Here is a 22,046-nt window from a genome sequence, read left to right as displayed (position 1 = left end):
CTGCTGGCACAGAGCCATTCTAGTTGGGCTAAGGGTGGGAAGGAGACACCTAGATGATTCTGATCTTGGAAACGAGATTCCTTTTATACTGCGATTTTAATCTGTGAGCAAAAAATTTAATTACTCTAAAGCAATTCTTTTTTACCTAATACTTCAAGGATGGTTTTGGTAAACTAAAACAAAACCAGTGTAGTGCCATAGTGTGAGGGTTGGAGAGGAAGATAAATGGAGTTTGTGGGAAACTTAAGAATCTCAGGTATTTTGGGGAGGGGAGAGCGCTATACGGACAAAAGCCACAACTACAGAGACTCACTTGCCACAATTCCTATTGACAGAAGCAGAGAAGCTGCAGATTTTGCAGTAGCAAGTATAAAGCAGTTCCAATACAGCGATATAAACTAGCTCATGAAGATTATAGTTCCTTCAAATTTTCTCTGGAGAGAAAAGGTCCCCCACATTCTTTCATTCTAGTCTAGGACAGAGCACATACCCACTTAGTATAAATTACAGTCACATTTTCCAATAATTGAAATGGTTATTTTGAGTTTTAAAATCCAAATCAATTTGATGGTACTAAAAAAAACCCAGATACTCATTTACTTGTCTCAACATTTTCCTACTTTAAAAATACTGTTCAGCATACATATTGTATGACTTTTACAAACGAATCATCACAATTGTGATTTTAAATATTTTGTATTGTGAGCAAAAGTATATAAAAAGATTTGGAGATTTAAGCATGTATTCTCGGGGGGGGTGACACTATGGCTCCCCCCCCAACTCTCTCATCAGCCCTGAAAATCCCAGCAAATAAAAAACAGCCTATTTCAGGATAAACTGCTTCCTGATGGCTGTTCTAAATTAGGCTTAGCTTATTTTCAAGACTTCCTCTTCATCTCATCACCTGCAATCTGCTGACCATAACATCAAGGGCCCACATTACTTAAGAATCACAGTTTATTGTATTTGCCTTTAACTATCTATTTTTATATAGACTTAAAACATATGATTCTAATATAAGGTCTCCTTCACTTTATCTATTTTTCCCATGCATTATACATTTTATATAATTACAATTTCCTTGAAAAAATATTGTCTTCACAAAACCCAAGAATTTGTTTTTTTTCCCACTGATTATATACTCTGACACAAAAAAACACTATTAATTTTGTTAAGAAACTATTTAAACAAATCAGTACCACAGAATTCAAAGCAAGTGAGGGATTTTCTACACTAGGCCTGTTAATCTTTTGTTTCATAATAAGTCAAAAAAATTGCACACAAGCACTGTAATTTAGTCTCAGAATACACTGGGAGCTATTTTGCCTGTCCCTGAGCTCTGTGAAACATGATGGTTCAAAAAGAATGGAAACTACATCTTGCCAAACAAAAACATGTGCTGTCTGAATACATTTTAATGAAAAAGGATGAAACTCCTGCTTCATTAAATTCAGAAAAATTACAATAGTGGAAATGTTGTTACATTCCACATCTCCTGTAAAATGTTTTGGCATAAGTAGCCCAGCAATCTCAGATCAGATAGTACAGGCCATAAAAAAAACAAACAAACAAAGACACACAACAGTGAGCTTTGCTACCAATTCCTCATGTAGCAACAGCAAATACAGAGTTCTCACCAGTTCCTCATAAGAGGTTTCACTAACAGGCAGCTGCTAGACAGAGTGCAGTGTGGCTAATTCAACAGTAGATTTAACTTTATTTAAAAATATATATATATTGTAAAACACCAAGAAATGTAGAAAATTTTCAGTAATTAGATATATAGCCAGAGACAAAAATGTAGCAAGTGTTACTTAATGAGATATTCCCAGGATAGAAAACACAACACAAGCAAATGTTCAAACTATCCTTTAAAAGCATACTGACTACAGGCCATAGACACAACTGACCACAAAATTTAAATTAACCGTACAGAAACCATTCTTTATATTATTAACAGTAGCCGATCATCTTTAGCAAAGTATAAAAAGACTTGATTTCTTCCTCCTTTCTCTTCCTCCTTTCTCTTCTCAGAGGGGGACACATTATGAGGTTCATAAAGTTCAGCACAGCGCTCAGAAAAGTTAGTTTCCTTACCATTAACTGATGATTAGTATTTTAACATGGAGCTACTTCCTGACTCTGTGACAATGTGTCTCAAATGCTGACTGTGGAAGGCATAGTGGGGCAAAACAGTGACCAAAATATAGAGAATGGAGGAAAACAAAAACCAAACAAACAAAAACAGACAAAAAACAGAAACAAAACAAAACAAAAAAGCAAAAACAAAATCAACAGAAAGCTCAGGCCCAATTTTAGTTTTTCTTTCTCCCCTGGTCAGCAGTAAGTTTGGATATTAGCCAGACTTAATAGCTTTGTGGAACTTCTTGCCAATATTCACATGGCCAGGAGCTCAAATATTTGTAATACTATTCAAAATTTAAAGAGAACCCCTTCCTCACTGCTACCCTTCCCCAAATAATGCAGTGACAGCTAGGTGCAGAAATTATCAGTCTGATTTTTAATATACTCAATGACTTCCTAAAACTATTTAGTTCTCTACAATTTCCCAAGTATAAACTGAAAACAAGAAAATAAAAGAACTAGGAGAGGATGTAGAACATACGCTCCTCTATTCTCCACTAGGACTTATCTTCCCTGCATTTTCAGACATCACAAAAGGAAGAAGACTCACAAAGACGACAAAAGTTCTGTTATGCCTTGGCAAACAGTATGATTTTTTTTAATTATATAAAGGCATTATTTAAATACTCTCTTATCACCAAAAACAGCATTGTGGTCAAAAGATTTTGTTTGTTTTTTTAATAGTGGTGGACAAGAGCAAGAGATATTTCGGCACATTCTCTTGTTTTCTCTTGTTTTTTTCCCCTACTTTAACAATGGCTCAACACATCCCCATAAAAGAGAATATTCTTTTCTTTGCATGTTTCATTGTTTATATTGTTTTAAAAACCAAAACTGATGCAAATTAGATATGGAAAAATCAAAGTCTATTGTACAGTATGCTTCATTTCATCATAAATCTGAGCAGCATGGCATGTCTTATTTTAATGTAATAACAAAAGGTAATGAACAAAATGCTGGTTCATATAGGGTTATTACAAACCCTCTGCTGTTTTTATTAAAAGTAAAGAACACAGCATTTTTTCCTACTTATCATGCTCAGATTGATCAAATGATATTGTTTTCCATTTTTTAATCGTAGTAAGAGAATCCCATCCATTTCTTCCTATTACTCAACTGTTTATTAAAAGGTGAAAAAAATACAGCATGACATCACTAAAAGTGACAGTATCTTCATTTAGGTTCTTTAGAGTGTCCTAAATCTGCATTTCTAATGTAAATACAAGTTTTTACTGCAGTCTGTACAATAAATCTCTTACCTATCAATAAGCATTAATTTCAGAAATTGCATTCTACTTTGCTGTAGCCAGAAAAATAGTACAGATAAGGTTTTGAATAAAGTTAGTTATAAGGTCTGTTTTGATCTCGCAAGCTGGTGATGTCAATCAATGCCCATTAATGCTAAATGAAAGAAAGGGCATTTATCACCTCACGAGAATAAGCTCACCACACCTTCCTGGCTTTCATTTCTATTTAATACAAAAGAAATAGTATATAAAGGAGAAAGGAGGAATGGTTGCTGAATGTGCATCTGATCACACACATAGAAAATAAAGTTGTCAGACATTCTTTTGTTGTCAGGTTCAGTGACAGCGATTAACGCTTATCATGTGATCAAAACACTCCAACAAAAAATATTTGCCTAAAATGCAAGTATTAAGAATTTTGAACAACATCCTGACTGAATTAGCAGGATTATCAATTACATTATTCTCAAGTAAATTTCAGTAAAGAGACAATAATGCCTTTTTAATTTTTCTTTTTTTTTTTTAAAAAAAAAAAGGAGTTTCACATTTTTAATAAGGCTAGTGTTCAGTAGAGATAGAACACTCCTGCGATTTTTCAAACCACTGACATCTCTCTTAATACAATGTTAGGGACAAAAAGTTCTAAAACACTTTTAATGCTAAATATTAATTAGAACTGAGCTTTCATTAAAAGTAATATTTAAGTTACATCAACTGATACTTCCATTATTTTGTAGCTTTTAAATTACACGTCTCTTTTTGAAACACTAATTCTTAACATTTTATCTCTTAAAGTTCCACTAAAAGAATTTTTTCCTGCCCCCCTGCAGGTGACAAAAAAGCCTCTTTGGGGCTTCTGAGTTAAGGGAAGTGAGCATTTAATTTTTTTTTTTTTATTATTGTATCAAGTATTAAAAGGTCTGAAGATGGATCATGGTATTTTTATTTATACATTTTATGCATACATATGTATATATATTTATATGTATATACACACATATACATATGGCTTATTTAGCTGAGCAGTGGTAGAATTAACAGGTGTGATTTTCATCGGTTTTGCCAGAGGATACACTGTGTCTTTATAAAAGCTACGGTGCAGTGTATCTGCCAATATGTAGCAATCAAAAATAAGTACACTATGCAAAGCAAACTGTCATCCAGTGAAGGGTATATACCTCTATCCAAGTTTATTCCGATTTATTGGTCAATCCAAAGAAGCAGGGATCCTTAGCATCATCCTTTGTTTAAAATATTAAGCACTGAAGTTAGCTGAGTGTTATTAAAAGTCAAAATTTCAAAGATGCTCGGTAAAATACCTCCTCAGTTTTACTTGATGAAAGTTCACAGTCATGAGCTTATTGTGTCATCATTTTGCTAGCTGCCCACTCTCCCAGAAACTTTTAGCATTAAGATCCTACTTTTGTTGGAAGGAAAAAAAAAGTCACCAAGAACAAGGGATAGAAACATATACATTTAAAAATCCAGTCTGCATCTCTACAGTTTTTGAGTCTTCTCAACTTTCTTGCACCATGACGACCTTTTCAGAATATAAAGATATTTCTAAGGGCTTTGGAAGTTTTTGTCTTTCCAGAGAAAAAACTCTAAGACTTCTTTTAGTCTTTGCAAGTATGCAGGTGCGTCCTGCATTTTTGTGTGTTAAATTCTGTAACCTAGTCTGTATTCATTGTGCTTTCCAGGTGCTCCCGTGAATATTCAGCATTTGCCTCTTACTGTTATTTTTTTCCTCAATAACAGAAATCTCATTTATCAATGCAAGACTATTTTTTAACTTCAGTCTTCTATGTAGAATTATTCTACCTCACACACCTGGTTAGCTAGACAAACAGTATTTTTAGCTTTAAAATTTAGTTCAGTTTTCAAGTTTAATGAAAAACAGATTAAATTAGGCTCTGTAACAGTTACTGTAAGACAGTTTTTACTAAAATATATCTAATCATGAAATCACATTATCATCTCTTCACATCTCAATTGTAATTTTGAAAATTAAAATAAATGGCAAAATATGCATTCTTTCCTCCCTCTCTTTTTCCAGGTCATAATGTAAGGTTTTATATAAAAATCCAAAGACTTTTTAACATAGGGTTAATTAAGTGAAGATTTTAAAAAGAAAAAAATAAAAACTATTTTTAAAAGATACCTCTTTTTTCCTCTTATTTCTAAATTCTCCTTTTACAATTAAATAAAAACATTAAGGAAAATTATTAATTCCAAGTTTCATTTGCAAAAGCAGCCTAAAGGCCCCATTAATATAAATGAAGAACTTGATCTATACTAGGGCAGTTTTCTCCTCCTTTGCTAGCATGAAGTTGTCTTAGAAGTTGCCTTAAGTCCCTAAATGACTGGAATAATATGTAGGACAAATTAAAATAATTTCATGCCTGACTGTGATGTATTTTTAAGGTATGGGAATCAGACCACAAAAAGAAAAGGAAAAGGAAAAAAGAAAACAAGAGATGCTCTTATTCACGCTCAAGACATCACCAAATGTACGTATTTACCATCCACATCTACCTGTACATAAAATCAACAGAAGAGACACTATTTGGTGAATTACTACAGTTACAAAACAAGCTGCTGGGTTTCTTTGAATCAGCATAGATCCACGCAGACATTTTTCAGCAACACTGTCAAAGAATCTGGATTCAGAAAGATGAGCTGAACCCACAGAGTTTGGACCTGAACATCATCTTTCTAGGATAAAGGAGCTTGTGATGCAGCACAGCAAATCCATTTTTTAAAGCTTGCCTAAAACTAAATGAATTGAGGGCAGCCATAGTAATTTCATACCAAATGTTGAGTTTACTTTGCTCTTACAGAACTCATTCTCTTTGTTTTACACAAAAAGTACTTTCACCCAAAAGGATAAATATTCATTGGATTTTCAAGTAGTTTATCAAAACCTGTCACTTTTAAATGCATCTTTAACAAATCCACATTTTAAGTCTCACAGTTTAAGGGTTTTTTTAATTAAAAGGAACATACTATTAAAGTCTGATACTTGTACAAACCACGATTTACAGTCTCCTTCTGGGAAAAATATTAAAATATAGAAGTATAGATCAGCCTTCAGGCTAACTTAAATATTATACATGAGTAGCACAATTTGCCTTTACTTTTGCTAAAACCTACTTAATTTCAATGACTATTTAATAGTTTACAGAAACACTGTCTTTGCTATAGATTCAATTACCTTTCCATTTCTATTGAGATGCTAAAGCTTAAAAATAAGCATGATCTGAGACAAGCTGGAAGTTTTCTGCCAGAACTAGTGAAGACCAGGCTTGTTCTTCCTATAATTTCTAAACTCAAAACTGCAAAAGAGCCACCTTTTTTTCTCCCCCGTTCTAATCAATATATTAGTACTTATTTATATTTAGTAAAGTAGCAAAAAGGACAAAAGCCTAATTTTTAAAGAACCTTTAGCAGAGCACCTGTAGCTTCAAGAGGGGCACAAGAGAATTCCAGACACATTAAAAAAAGGTTCTAGCAATGCTACATACATATTTCATTATAAAAACAGGTAAAGAATCAAATGATGACTGAATTAAGCTGGAATTTCCATTTTTATAATTATGTAGAAAGGTAAAGAAAAGAGAAGGGTAAAGGAATGGAAACTAACAAAACAAATTTTAAATCAAAGATAATATGCTTAAATATCCAAGCTTCTTCTTCCCAGCTGAAATCCAATTTGTCTTTGAGTACACAATTACACCATAAAAAGTGCAGCTAGGATGTTGATTCACATTTATAACCTCATATTTTGTCCTGGTTTATCATCTAGCCCATATTTCTTCTGCTTTGCTTAAGAGCAAGGAAAACTGAACCTTTGACAAAGCAAATTATGGTCCAAATTCTTCAATCAGAAGTGAGAAAGGTGGGGAACAAATTCAAAAAAAAAAAAAAAAAGAAATCAAATCTCAAATTGTATGCATGCTAATATGCTAATTACACTATGGTGTGATTCTAGTAATAATCTTAATTTTTTCCCTAAAGAAGAATTGCATGCATCTATTTTCCATTCATATATTTTAGATTAATGGTGCCTAGATGAAACAACAATTAGTTATGAAGACAAATAGTACTTCAGCAGTTTCTGTTACATTAACTGTTATGCTGTCATGTAAGAAAGAAAGAGAGGATAAAGATCATTAAAAAAAAATTTAGAAATGAGAAACCAATAGGGATGGCTTCTGTGATGATCTAGACTCTGCAGAAAAAGCTCTTAGAATTCAGCTAATGAAGAGACCATGTTTTATCTTCAAAAGTGATACAAACAAGTGATTCATAAATAGAGGTGAAAGTTATATTTCATAAAATATATATGTATATATATAAAAAATATATTTTTTCAAGACATACATTGCTTTGAGAGAAAGCTTTTTTTTTTTTTTAACACTGTCTTATAACACCATCCCTTTGGTATATGTAATAGCAAAAAAGGTTATAAGATATTAGCTCTAAAAGTCACAGAACTAACTCAGTTAAGTGATCAGTAACAACAGAAAAAAGTCATGAAACAAATGTGTTTCCTTACAAATTAAGTATAAAATAGGAAAAGTTGCACTTCAGATGCATCGTAAGTTTTTCAATAATTCCAAGATATAAAATTACTTCTTTTTTTTTTTTTTTTAAATAAGGCAGGAGCTATGGTAAAATAATACCCCCAAAAACTTGTTAATCATGTTCATACAAGAAGCATCTGTACTGGCAACACTCCTATTGATAGTCTTATAAGGTTGTTTACCTGATAACCGATAAATACATTAAACACACAGTAGAGGCAGCTATTAATACTGTATAAGAATATAACCTAGCAATTTAAAATAATTTGGAAGGAAACTGACTGAATTTAACTGTAAATTTGACTGTAAATTTGTCTAATTTCACATTAGATATGTTTAGCAATATTCTATCATTTATATTAATGTATTTTTTTTTAATTTTAAAATGCATAAAATGCAAATATACTTCTACACAACAGAGTATTTTTCACTGATTTCACTAGGGCTACTCCCACAAATATTATTAAACACAGGCTTAGATGTTTGCAAGATAAAGCCATATTTTCCTTTTTCACTATAAAATTCCTTTTCCATACGAATGCAATAAAATAACCATAAGACCAGCTATTAAGATTGCCTGTGTGATTTCCCACATTTTCTATTCAATTGGATGTGATAAAACGTCAAATACTTAAATACTGGGATATTTAAAATTTAGCAGGTCTAAAGATGTACACTCAGCATTTTACATTTCTTGGATTCAACAGCAGTATTATGTATATTCATCTAAAATACATAACAAAAAGCATACATTTGTGTATTCAGCATGCTTTGAAGTCATCAGAATTCATAAGCATGCTGAATATCTCTCATCTCTTTTCTTCTCAACAGGAAATAAGGATGCACACATGTTTTAGGATTGTGCCAAAAAAATGAATCTGGCTGTGTCTCAGCCATGTTAGACCAAAGTCCTCCAAGGAACACAGATTCTGTAAGTGGTCTGACTGATTTAGCAAATTATTTCTGAATCAGCAAAGAAAGAGCTCCATGGAACTTTTAGAAGGCATTGCGCTTCTGGAATTTTTTTTTTTCCCCAGAAAGACTGAAAACAGTTCCCCAACCACTTCTGGTTATTAACAACTTCATAGCACCACCCAGTCCTCCACCTTTGCACCAACAATGAACCCATCTTAGCTCAGCATAATCATGCCAATTCACAGGTGCAAGTTAGAAGTCATTACAGGCATCTGATGTTAACATCTGATACTGATGACAGATGCTATTGTACCGCTTTCATTAAGGAAAACAAGTTGTCTGAGCAGATTTCAAGTGAGGTCTGTGAAAAAGGTTCCTAAATAAAAGCCAAGGTACATCATGACTACCAATACATAGCTATCAAAAATAAACATGCTTTACACAGCAAACTATGTCTTCAAAGAGGCATCTGAGAGTACCCATTTCTTAAACTATTATTTGACACTGGTCAACAAAAAGAACAATTATGCTTTACTATATTACGTTTGTATGCTAATCCAAGTTGTTCAAAGAGCAGAAGTGATAAGAACCATGGTATTTCAACAACAATGTATGTTGAGAGAAAGAACACGTTCAAGAAAACTAAGTCAAAGTTCACAAGGTCATAAAAATAATACAGACCCTATGTCTTTTTATAAAAATATTAAAGGATTCAAACATTGTATAGAACATATGCATAATGAAATACTACACATATCTTAGCAGATTACCTGTAAATTAATTTTACTGACCATGAAAAGTGCTGAGTTAACAATACTGGAAACAGAAGCAGCAGCAGTGCAAACGCCAACAAGATTCAACTCTCATTTGAAAGGAGGAACTAGCTCCTGGAAACTACAGCACTGTGGTCTCCAGATTCATTCAGTTTATTATCTTTTTGATGAGACAATCAAGTCAGATGCTCAGTAATGGCAGTTGTGAGTCTGGACACAGTAAATCTCCATTAGGAATTAGAATGAGACCGCTGAAGTACATTCTGTTAGTCTCTCAAAGCCAATGGAACAGTATGGCCAGTAAATCAGCATTCATCCTAAGAAATCTGAACAATTTACTTGGAGGCAAAATGCTCCACATACATGCTCTGTGCAGTGTGTGATCTGTTGGACTAAATTCAGGAGTGGCAAAGACTTTTCTTATATGTCTTTCACTTTCTTAGAAACAAAATGCATGCTATATCCAGCTAGCCAAACAGTAGTCTGTGTTTATAGTACATTCCTTTCTCTAGTGACTTCCTGCCTCAACTCCACAGTTATCTCAGTAACTATAGTGCATGCCATTTTCACATGTACCTGTACCACTTATCTTTCACTTATCTTTTTACTCCTTTCACCTTTTCATGGCCTTTATCACACAATTTGAGATTTTTTAATCAAAAAATGAGATTTATATTAATTTATGAATTTTTTTTATTTATTTTACTGTTTTATCTCCAAAACAAAACTTTCTAGTCATTTTCCTTGCTAAAGTCTTTCATTTCCCATTTCTGTAGAAATTAGCTGCTAGATTCTACAGCTGCACTGTGACTTCTATTAGAGGGAAACCATAATATCAGTGAGCATAACAAGCAGCAAAAATCTTAAAATATATGCTAATAGCTATTGAAAGTGGGATTCTTAACAAAAATAAAGCCACATATTAGCTAGTTTGAAGCTTCATTTCCAATAAATGGCGACTGTAAAAGTGAGTTTCTAAGCTAATCTTTTGATAGTCTAGACGTTTTATCTTTTCAAAAACCTGATTTTAGAAGTTCTCAGAAAAATTTAAGCATTACTAAACATCCATAAAGGCAGCTTCCCACACATCCAATCACAACTTGAAACTCTGAGGTAGACCTCAGATTCTTAGGCCCGTTCCACCTGCCATCCTAAAATGACAGAAATTCTGACATCACAGTTCTCCCTCATTATTCTTATTGAGAATTAAAGAGATTATAGCAATATTCAATTTTCAAAACATGTAAATTGTCCATCACCAAGCCTACACTTGTAATATCATGAAGGAATTCCAGGTTTCCATGGACAAAAATGGTATGACTACTTCTTCGCTACTGTTCTTGCCTTGTTCAGAACACAGCACCTGGCAGACTGCCTCTGAAAGGAGTTGAGGTTGGTGTTCCTAGTTGTTATAACTACTCCAAAACTAAATCTGGCTGTTTAAGACATTCCAAAACTGGGCATTTCAAAAGTCAGTATCACAAGTCTTCCCTGAGAAGAACAACAGAGAAAGTAACATTGAAACTGAAATACTATGAAGATTTTAATCTTCTCCCTAGAATCATAATTTACCAGAAGCCTGTATTCTGTCATATATTTAAAAAAAAAAAAAAAAAAAAGGCACAGAGCTGAAAAGATGAGGTTCAAGCCACTGTTAACTCAACACAGATGTGTACATTTTCCTATACAAGCAAACACGGGATACGTACGCTTATACCCTTTTTTGGACCCCACAAACATCCCACAATCATTTCCTGACAAAACCACGTCTTTTTGTTGCACCTTATGCATGGGCAGTGACAAGCTAACATAAATCCATTTCATTTTATTTCAAAAGGATTGTTTTTTTAAAAAAAATAGTTTTAAAAAGCATTAGCCTACACTTATACAATAAAACAAAAAAGGGAACAATTAAAAATCAAGTGCTGTGGAAAAAGATTTGACTTTTCTGCTGATCTGTATTCTCATTTTCTTCAAAGTACCACCCAAAAGAAGAAGCACTACCCAGTTCATTTAGAGATTTCCCTATCCATTTTCCAGGTTTCCCTTGATCACCTACTCCCCTCAAAAAGAAATTATAATCTCCTTTTGACTTCTAATAACTCCTGCCCTGTTGCCAGGACTTTGTAGAAATTAAAAATCTAGTATTAATGTTGCAAAATAAGTAGGTTGAGACAAACTCATCATTGCTAAGTACATATAAGATCATCCAAAAACTACTACTTGCTTTGCAAAAATACATTAAAGTAATGTCAAATCTGAAAAAAATGTAAAGTCACAAATGAATGAGCAGGTGCACTACAAAAATTATTTTGGTATCACAATAATATTTCCTAGGTGAATCTTAAGTTTAAAATAAATAAATAAAACACAAACACTATTTACCCCAAGGATCTCACAGTTTAAATTAAACTGAAAACATAACAAATGCGTCATGGTGGATAAAAATATAATAAACACTATAAGAGATATAGATGGTAGAGCATATGTTGTCTTTAAAAGAGATACACTGGCTGGTTGCCTCACCCTCATTGAGGGTGGAAAAACCCACTCTTTTTTGTTAGTCATCCCTCAGAGGTCTGCAAGACTCATCTTCCTAAAGCAAGAAAATCACCCTGAGCAATCTCTTTCAAACACACACAGGCTGAATAGCTAATTCTCTGAATATCAGGTAGATTTGGCATTCGAACATGGCTGAGTATGCTCACTTGATATTTGGCTACTTGGAATATTGGTCGCCCCTTTCCACTGCCACCTTTCTACAGCCTTCAGAGCAGCAGCAGACAGGAGGGGCAACTGGCAGGAAGAGCTATACCACCATTCACCAGAATGTGACACAGCATTTGGTTATCAGCAGGTTAGGGGAGCCGAAGGAGCAGAACCCACAAACCATGAGAGGAGGTGAGATGCGACTCCTCCAAAAGGAGCTTAAACACAACAGAAAGTTTCATACCTTAATAATAATGGACTCAAATACTGACTGGAAGAAGGTAAAAGGAGACCTATGCTCAGGAAGACCAAAGAGAGACAATTTCTATGGCAGGGAACTCCATTTTGCCCAGTAGGCTGGGAAAGGACAAAAGATGTCTCGGCATGCCAAGACCCTCTTTGATTTGTGGGAAGCAGAGTAACTAAGAAGCCACTACAATGGTACTGGAAGAAGAGGAGACATATCTTAGTTCAAGAGAGAAGACAGTTTGTATCTATAAACCCTTCTTTATGGTAGGGGGATGGGGAAGCAATCCCCCCCAATTATAAAACCAAAGCACTTGATCTCAATGCCGGAGCGAGGAAGACAGTATCATCTTCCACTTTCAGGAAGAAAGTATATCAACATAGGTATCATCCCACCACCTGAGCAAGATTAAAATAGCAGCTACTTAAAGATAACGGCAGCTGATTCTCCTCCAAACCTGTCTAAATACACATTCTCCAACACAGAAACATCCTTTCAATCATCAGCACTACCTTTCAAAATCATTACTCCAACTATTTTCTGAAGTCAGTATTTTTACCATCTGCTCTCTCTCAAAAAAAAAAAAAAAAAGCAAAAAAGCACTTCTGAGAGAGTGACAGCAGCACAGTCCACACCTCACTTTCTCTTTCACCAGCAAAACATTATCTCCTTCCCCTTGCAGTGGCAATCTATGTGGTGATAAAAGAAACTATTTCAAGGCATAATACCAAATGAAGCCAGTGCCACAAAAGACAACAAATAAGAAACAACCCAGTTTTCAACTTGAATATCTACCCTGCCTGAGGGGTACTTGTTGGAGGTACAACACGAACAATTCCTCCATAGTTCCGATACCCCATCGACGTGAGCTGTGAATTCAGAGCTCAAGGACTGCCCTTATTCTGTTAATCCTTCTGAAGAAGGAATGTCGTTCCCTTCGCTTATAGTGCGGAAAATCACTCCTACAAACTGCAGGAGAAGCAACAGACAAAAATCCTGAGGATGCTGGGACAAATATTACTGTCTTTCCCCTCCAGAAGCACTCAAGAAGTGAGAGCATAAAGACCTTAATTTTTTTTCCTCCCACCAATTTCCTCTAGGAAAAGTGAAATAGCTAACTCACCTTGACGCCTTTTAAGACTGTTTTATACACAGTTTCCAAACAAAAATACCAGCAGTGGAAAGGCTTCTCTAAAGCACTGAGGGAATGTAGAAAGAGTAAGTTTCACGCACCTTTGCTGGAGAGTGAAACCTCAACACAGTCACCCAAGACTTGCATTCAAGGCAGCTAGACAGCTTGTTTACGTGTCTTTTCCCCACAGAAACACCCCACTTAAGAGGACTGGAGAAACTTACCACTACACAACCCGTGCATGCAAAAACAGAACCTGAAAAAGCACCTTTTCCCCTTCATACACAGGGAAACGAAGAACTCTGAAAAGGCACCGCTCACGTGGGTGAGGCACTAGGGGACGGGGGGTGGAAGGGGGGCTATAAAAACCTTCGCTCTTCTATAGGTTAGGCGACGAAAACACCAGCCAGCACTAGCAGAAAAGCGAGTTGGGAAACTGCCTGACCCCGTGAAGCAACCACGGGGCACTCGAAAAGGCGTTTTCACGCTAACGGGGCGGTGAGGAGGAACCTCCCCCGCGGCACGCCGGCGCGGGCAGCTGCGGCGAGGGGGCGAGCGACCGTTGAAGCCCGCGAGCGGCCGTTGAAAGGAGCGAGGCGCCGGCGGCGCGCGCCTGCCGCCGCCCTGTGGGAGCGGGGCGGGCTGGGGCGTTCCCGCCCGCCCGGGAGGGGAGGGGAGGGGAGGGGAAGGGAGGGGAGGGGCGACGCCTCCCCGCCCTGCAGCGGGCACCGGAGGGAGCCCCGGCCGCCCGGCTCCCTCCCCGCCTCGGGCGGCGGGTAGGACCGCGAGGGTCGGCCCGCAGCGAGGTAGAGCGAGCTCTTCCCCACACACACACCCCGAGCAGCTGTGGCGAAGGGAAGGGGAAGGGGGGGATCTTTTCCCTTACTCAAGGCCATTCGCCCCGCACGGAGGTTGCTGTGGGGGGGCGCCGAAGCGGCGCAGGTGGCGGGTTGGACGCGCCGCTCCGCCGCCACAGGCGTCGCCCGGCGGGAGCGGGGCGAGCGAGCAGGAATCCGGGAAGATGGTGGGTCTCCCTCGCTCCTTGCCGACGAGAAGGGGGGCAGCCCGAGCGGCCGCAGGGCTGCGGGGAGCCGCTGAATAAGCGCTCAGGAGTCCCCGATTCCCTGAGGTGGCCGGGGAGGATGGGGGGGGGGGGCAGTGTCAGCACCGCCACAGCACCTCGCCCCCGAGCAGGGCGGCGAGGAGGGAAGGCGTGCGAGGGAAGATCTTCCCCGTGCCCTGCTCCCCCACAGGGAAATGAAGCCACTTGATGGAGGGGGGCAGCTCCCCCCTTCCCCGCCCTTCGCGCAGGGGGGGTTGGGGACGGGCCTGGTCTCGGCGGGGCTGCCGGGAAGGGGGGGGGGGGGGCAGGCGGCCGCCCTGGACGCGCACACGGGGGAGGGGGGCACGGGAAGGGGAAGGGAAAGCAAAAAGAAAGAAAAAAAATCCCAAACAAGCAAATGGTAAAGTGAAGCCACTGATTTAAAAAGCCAACCAGAAAACTAACCCTGACAAGTAGGATTTGCCCTCCTCTTGGCTGCGCGTATTGGCCGCGCTTATTCGCAGCGAGCTTGTATCTGCCAACGCAAGTGGTCGGTTGGTTTGTCCGTCAAAAGGGAGATATCAGTTCGCCGCTAAGGGAATAGATTCCCATCCATCCATCACAAGGCTTAGCAGGTAGCCGCCTAGAAATCAATCACACACTAATAATAATAAAAAAAAACCAACCTTTCCCATCACGCTACTATTCTAGTGCTTCCAGCAAAATATATGTGTATATTTGATGACTATATGCACGGATTTTATCATATGCATCACTCTTGTGCAACCTAAAATGATCTTCAAAAACCACACACATATACACACACACACACAGAGGATCATAAATGAGCAACCCTAGTAAGTATTCATTAATTATATAATTGCAAAACAATATCCTGTTAGTTTTTGGCTTCCCTTCACCAGATACTAAAAGGGAACAGAAATCTCTTCCCCCCCCCAACACAATTTTTTAAAACACCAGACATTACCCAGTATTTAGCTATAAAGCTAGGAATTTCCAAAGCTCATCAATTCTATTCTAGAAAACTTTAAAAACAACAAGAATATTTTTAAACACTGGGCACAAAAATGAGCATCCTATGGCTGCTTTTAGGAGAAATTGCAAGAAAGGTGTCTGGCTGACAATTCAGTAGGGAGAGGCACTCTGTTACCAGAATAAGATGTGCACTTGGTCCCATTTATTGCAATATATTTATAAAGCAATGTAAAAAGCCTCTTCCGCAAACTCATTTCCAATTTCAGCTACCAGACAGTTACAGAAAGCAATATATAACAATTTCCTTAATCGCAGTTAATTTACAGTACTGTGTTATGGCCATATTCTCGCGTAAGCTTCTCACCTTTCAAATCATTGCATCTGTCTTTTCGTCCTCACATGGATTTTACAACATCACGTTTAGCTGACATCTCATCTGCGTGGAGGAAGGCGGCAGCGCGGAGAGCTGGAGCACCCCAGCACCTACGGGGAGAGGAAGAGCGGGGACCTGCTGCAGTCGGGGGAGGCTCGTGTGCTCCTGTCCCTCGTCTTTCTGCCCCTCAGCGAGGCTCCCTCAGTCAGCTGCGAGCCTGCCTGTCTGGACTGCCAGTCCCTGACTCAACATTCCCAGCATTCCCGAGGAGCTGGTGTTCATCAGCGCCGAGCAGCCTGCCGCCGGGGGCAGCAGCAAGCTCCCTGGCAGCAGCAGCGGCAGCAGCAGCGGCAGCAGCGGCAGCACACGTACCACAAGCCTGTGGCTTTCTCAGAGTATTTGTCTCTGTCCATTCTTTGCACACCCAAGGGTTCCCGTCCCCACCCGGCAAATGTCTGAAAGGAAAGCGCGTTACTCATTGTGCAGCAGCCTAAAAATACACCTATGCCTGCGTAAAACTGCCGAGGCTAAATTGCTTTCTCGGCTCTATTCATCGAAGGCCAAAAACGTTCAAAGCCAGGTGCTTAAGAACATGGTATCTAAAATCCGTTACTGTGTGTGCATATATACACAGGAAAAAAGAAAAGAAATCTAAATCTGTATTTTGGCCTAACTGTCAAAGTAATTGAGACATCCAGATTTGTTTCTGGGTTAAAAAAAATAGCAGAAAAAAGAAAAAGCGGAAGATTAGCTGCTATGTGAAGCCTGAAAGCCTTTTTCGTCAGAAAACTGCAAACGGCATTAAAAATTACTCCTGAGGTTTTATTTACTTAGTTCTGTATTAAGGGGAGTGGGGGAAGCTTTTCTAAAATTATCACTGACTTCTCATCTTATGGAATGCATTTTTTTTCTCTTCCATTTTTCTCTCCTCTCAATGTTGTATTTTCTATGACTTTAATTGCTGTTGATACCAAGGTATTATAACTGATCAACCTCAGTCCATAGCTTCAAGGCAACTTCATATCTTACCCTCTCCAGAATTTCACAAATATATTGTATCTGCTCTTTCTTAATGTCATTGTTGTGACACTGCTTTTAAGACATAACTTCATATCTGTAGTTATCTTATTGTAATCTGCATCTTACTCCTGTCTTGCCCACATATGCACCTATATATACACCACTATTGAGAATCACTGATTAGGACAGCTTTTATGGATTTTCTATTAGAAATCATGTCAGATTAAATTGATTTCAACCAATCATGTTTAAAAATAACATAATCCCTTCATTGTTATAGTTGCATTATCCAATGCCAGTTGAAAGTGTTTGCTGTTGCAAATATTTATTCATATATGCACCTATTCAAAACAATGCTGGAATCCAAATCATAGTAAGTGTATGATGGGTTTTTATTTCCCCAGGAAAGGGATATACTCTTACTGTATCTATCTATGTACCTCAACTATATTACCATATGGGGCAAATATCTTTCTGCATTCAAAGTGATGGGACTAACTGATCAGAATGCAAATTCTAGTTGTTTTTCAAGGCTGTGTATTTACCTGAAGAGCTTTCTGTTAAAATAGTTACAAAAACATGGAAATGATGGGCAGAGAAAAACAGTTCCTAGAGACACTTGACAAGAAGGGACGTGGTTTTGTATACAAATAATTCACTTGATCTAAAAAGCAAACAGGAAGTAGTTCTTTTTTCTGCACTTCAAGAGTTGGCAAGTCTGCATCTGTAAGAAAATAGATAAATGCTGTAAAATACGGGTTACCTAACAATGCTTCAAAGCACAGGAAATGTTGATTTTCAAAAGTTTAATGCTTAATTTGGATTCAGTGTGCAAAAATAATATCTTACAGAGCTGCCTCAGTATTGCTAATACCAGTTCTGTCTCAGTACTGTTAATGATGACAGGGCTTCTGTTAAAAGCGGTGTCAGCTGCTGTCAGTTTTTTTAAAACAACTTATCACAGTGTGTACCTCATACAGATGCAGAGACAGGAGGATCAGGTTCTGCTTCATCTTTTTGTGACTCATTCACTGGCAAAGGTTATGGGCCTTGTGATAGCCTTCAAAAACAGGGATCATTCTGACAAAAGACCAGTAGCCTGACTAAGAATCCCCTTTCCAAGGAATAATCATTGTGGGAAGATGCCACAGAGCTACCATAAGGTTGCAACAATATTGCAATGAGTTAGGCTTGCTAGCATTCAATAAAGTTTGTAGGAGAATTAATCATAGACCATCTTGGAGCAGTAGACCATCTGCAGGGGGACCGTCAGTATTGCTAATGCCAAAGAACAAAATATACCCGTTATGGACAAGACCATTTGGTACAGAGCTTTGCAAAAGAAAAAATTTTTCCCCAAAATTATACTGGAACGAGTTGTTAGAAGAAATGTGCAATTCAAATAAAGGGAATAATCAGAATTTTACGGATCATCTATTTTGTGTATTAGTAGAAACAATATGTATCCAAACAACCTCACAGCCGCATAATCCAAACCCTTGAATAATGCTCATTCCTTACATTCAAGACAATACTGGAATCCCAATCCAAGGGGCAGGGTAATAACAGTAATATGTACTTGAGAGGACTGACTTCTTTGCAACTGATGAAAGCTCTTGTTTCAGTCTAATCACAGGACCATTTGTATTGTTACTGGTGTTGTGATGCAGGTGGGTGCCATTAAGCATAAAAAGAAGAAAGCCAGGTCATGTGAGTAAACTAGCACTATTTTTTTAATGTAAAATATTCTGATATATGATTAATAGACTTCATTTTTTAGCCAACTGTTAGAAGGAAGCTGTCTGTTATAAAATTTAAACAAGTATTTATAATATACATTATAATGATGGTATATCATTGGTTTATCTATGATGGTATATCTATGGTTTACACTTTTCAACATTTTCTACCTTGTAGGCATAAACATACATTTTTGACTAGCATGTAGGTTTTTTTCCATGAAAATCTTTCTGTTTTCAAGATACAGCATATTCATAATTCTTCATGAGTATATTATACATCAAGACCGGCAAAGAGCCCATTGGAATTAATAACAAAATTCCTTTTGATTTAAATGAGAGTAAGTTAGACTCTAAACAAAGTACAGATGAAATATAAATTTTAAAGTCTGCTATTATTTTCCTCAACCTATGCTATATTGATTTCAGAAACAGGAAAGTGTAAAACATACAGTCGTCTTATAGTTTTTCTGTTTATTTTTTTCTAAGTATAAATAATTCAAATTAACATTAGAAAACACATATAATGCTACTGATTGTCGTCAGTTCCTGTTCCTCCCATTACTCTTCCTAACTCTCTTCTTTTCTTACCTGTGGTAAAAATACTTCAGCAGCATCCAGCTCCTTTTCATGTTTTGGTGAAGATGTATGTTGTTTAGAACTTCTTTTTTTAAAAACAAATACAAGTAGAAACAGAGCTCAGTCACTGCTGATGCATAATTGAGAGCAAACAACCACAGGTGTGCGCTTTAAAATTTGAGAAAAATGCATTTTAGCTTTGTTCCCTTGAATCTGGTCCTAATGTTTTCATCTGTGCCTCCCTAGTGGCTGAGTTGCTTTCAGGTTTCATTTTCTATTATGGAAGCATGATATAGCAGTCTACTTTACTTTTTAAATAAAAATTAAAAGTGACTTGGAAAAAATAATTCTGGCATTATATAAATATCACGTATGGAAAACTGAATTGCTTTCTCCCCAAAAGAATACAGCATGAATAGAAACAACGTAAAGGTATGAAGACAGTTAGAAGCTTGGGACCTTCTTAAGGAGAAATACAAGGGATGATCAGGAGGGTCTGTCCCTGCATTATGATGGTAAAAAACGAAAGTCCATAAGATCATACTAGATTAGAATATTACCAAGAAATTTGATCAATAATCCTGTTTACCCTGTGTTGCAGTAAAGAGTAAAATAAATGTGAAGATAGCCTGCTTGACAAAATTTAACTGTATATTGCATTCATGAGCACTTTTAAAGTTAGTTATAATTATCCAGTAGAACTCTCTATCACACGATACTACTGAGATAAATTGCTTTAATAATATTCAAAGAAAGGGATTTAAGGGATGTATTTATTTTGTGGAAAAGAAAATAAGTTATGATGGATGTTAGTCCTTTACATTCATTTTAATAGCTGGTTCCCAGCAAAGATCAAATCAGCAAGTAACCTTCATAGTGTGAGTACTTTTCAATTGGTAAGATCTGAAGAAAGAAAATGAATGGAAGAAAATAAGATACTTTCACATGGAGTATACTCATATCTCTGGAAGAAAAGAAGAAAAGAAAATCTGCATGATTTACACTGAAGGTTACAGAATAGATGTGGTGATCAGACGTGGGGTAAGCATGTAAGCTCCTTCCCTGGTCCCCCCCCCCCCCCCAAAAAAAACCACTGAAACCAGATTTTTTTGTTGTTGTTCATTTCAGGATGAGGTCCTATTAGTCTAATCTATGGAGGTGTTTTAGTCTCAGACAATAATTCGTAGGACTGCTCTGTTTCTTCTTTATCAACTCAGATACCTGCCTACAGATATCTATTAAATTAGTTTCCACCAAAATTTATTTCATTCTTTACTGTCCTCATGACAGATCACCAATCAAAGTCTGCTGTCTTGGTTTTCAAAATCCTTAGTATAATTTATTTATTTTTATCTAACAATGACACATGCTTTACAGAGCATGGGGAAAATGTTACTTAAGGTATACATGAAAGTTGAATACATTATTGTGGAATTCATTGTGGAATGCATTACTGTGCAATTCAAAAAAAAAGAAAGTGGATGCTTTTTGGCAATTGCATAATTTAAGCAATTTATTGCATGCTGCATTGCTAATTTAGTCAGGATAGAAATAAAGCTACTCTAGCATGTGCTCTTAGTTTCATTGTTGCAAATAGAGCAAAAATAGCAAATTATCTCATAGTGAAAATATCCAGTTCATAGAACACCTTCAGCTGCCACATCCCAAAATGCAGATTATTAATAGGCTTTTCTATCAACTGTACAGTATGTCAGAGACCTAAAAATATTTCCTACAAAAATTCAAACTCAAGTAGCCCCTAACAACATCTAGTGAATCTAGTTAAAAAAATCTTGAATTAGATTTAATATTTTAAGATCTAAAATTTTATCAATGGTACTTTTATTTAAACCTGGCTGCATCTGTTTTATGGGAACACTGTATTAACTGCAATACAATATTGTACCCGTCATACTCAGTGACTATACTAGTGTTGCTGCTTAACGAGTGCTGACTAGTGAACCCTTATGCTTATGGTTAATGTTTTTATGTCAGTTTAGACACTTTGAAGCTTAAATCCAACTGACGTTTTAGTAAGCTTTTAAGTGCATACCTTATTCCTAGAAAGTAGACCTAGAAACAAAAAATTCTGCTTACAAGCATCAGCGTGAAGCACTTCATCTGAAGGCACTCCTCAATACCCCGGTTTTACGAAGCCAAGATCTCCTTCCCTACGTGTGATCTCAACCACCGCAACTAGCAGGTACAAAAAAAATCAGGATTTTGAGGCAGCTCCCTCAAGCACACTGTCTTTTCTCAGCAAAGCTACAGAACAGTTGTCCAGTAAGGGAACATTTTGCTGGAGAGACCTTCTTCTCTGCTTTTAAAGAGCTGGGTACTGAAGCCTGAGTCACTGCCATTGTCACATTCACATAGTAGAAGGATTTGAAGAGGAACTGAACTGCTTAAACTTTAGACTAGAGCTAGAAGCTTGATCCTCAAGAGTACTCCCAAAATGGAAGTCAAATTCCCATAGTCAGTAGCTTCTTATTAGGTCAAATAAAGTAAAATAAACTGAAAAGAGTAAAAACTAATACCCTTGG

At 37.1% G+C, this 22,046-nt stretch overlaps 1 long non-coding RNA gene across 1 annotated transcript; it reads left to right on the top strand.

The window, feature by feature from the left end:
• Positions 1-14,489: 14,489 nt before the first annotated feature.
• LOC136993191 (uncharacterized) lies at positions 14,490-17,558 on the top strand. The gene is made up of 2 exons (XR_010885424.1): positions 14,490-14,560; positions 16,217-17,558. It is a non-coding gene; the product is annotated as an uncharacterized lncRNA (long non-coding RNA).
• Positions 17,559-22,046: the final 4,488 nt, after the last annotated feature.

The sequence above is a fragment of the Apteryx mantelli genome, chromosome 12, assembly GCF_036417845.1.
Source record: "Apteryx mantelli isolate bAptMan1 chromosome 12, bAptMan1.hap1, whole genome shotgun sequence".
NCBI classification, from domain to species: Eukaryota; Metazoa; Chordata; class Aves; order Apterygiformes; family Apterygidae; genus Apteryx; species Apteryx mantelli.
Note: the sequence above shows the minus strand (reverse complement) of the source record. Positions and strands in the feature narration are given on the sequence as shown.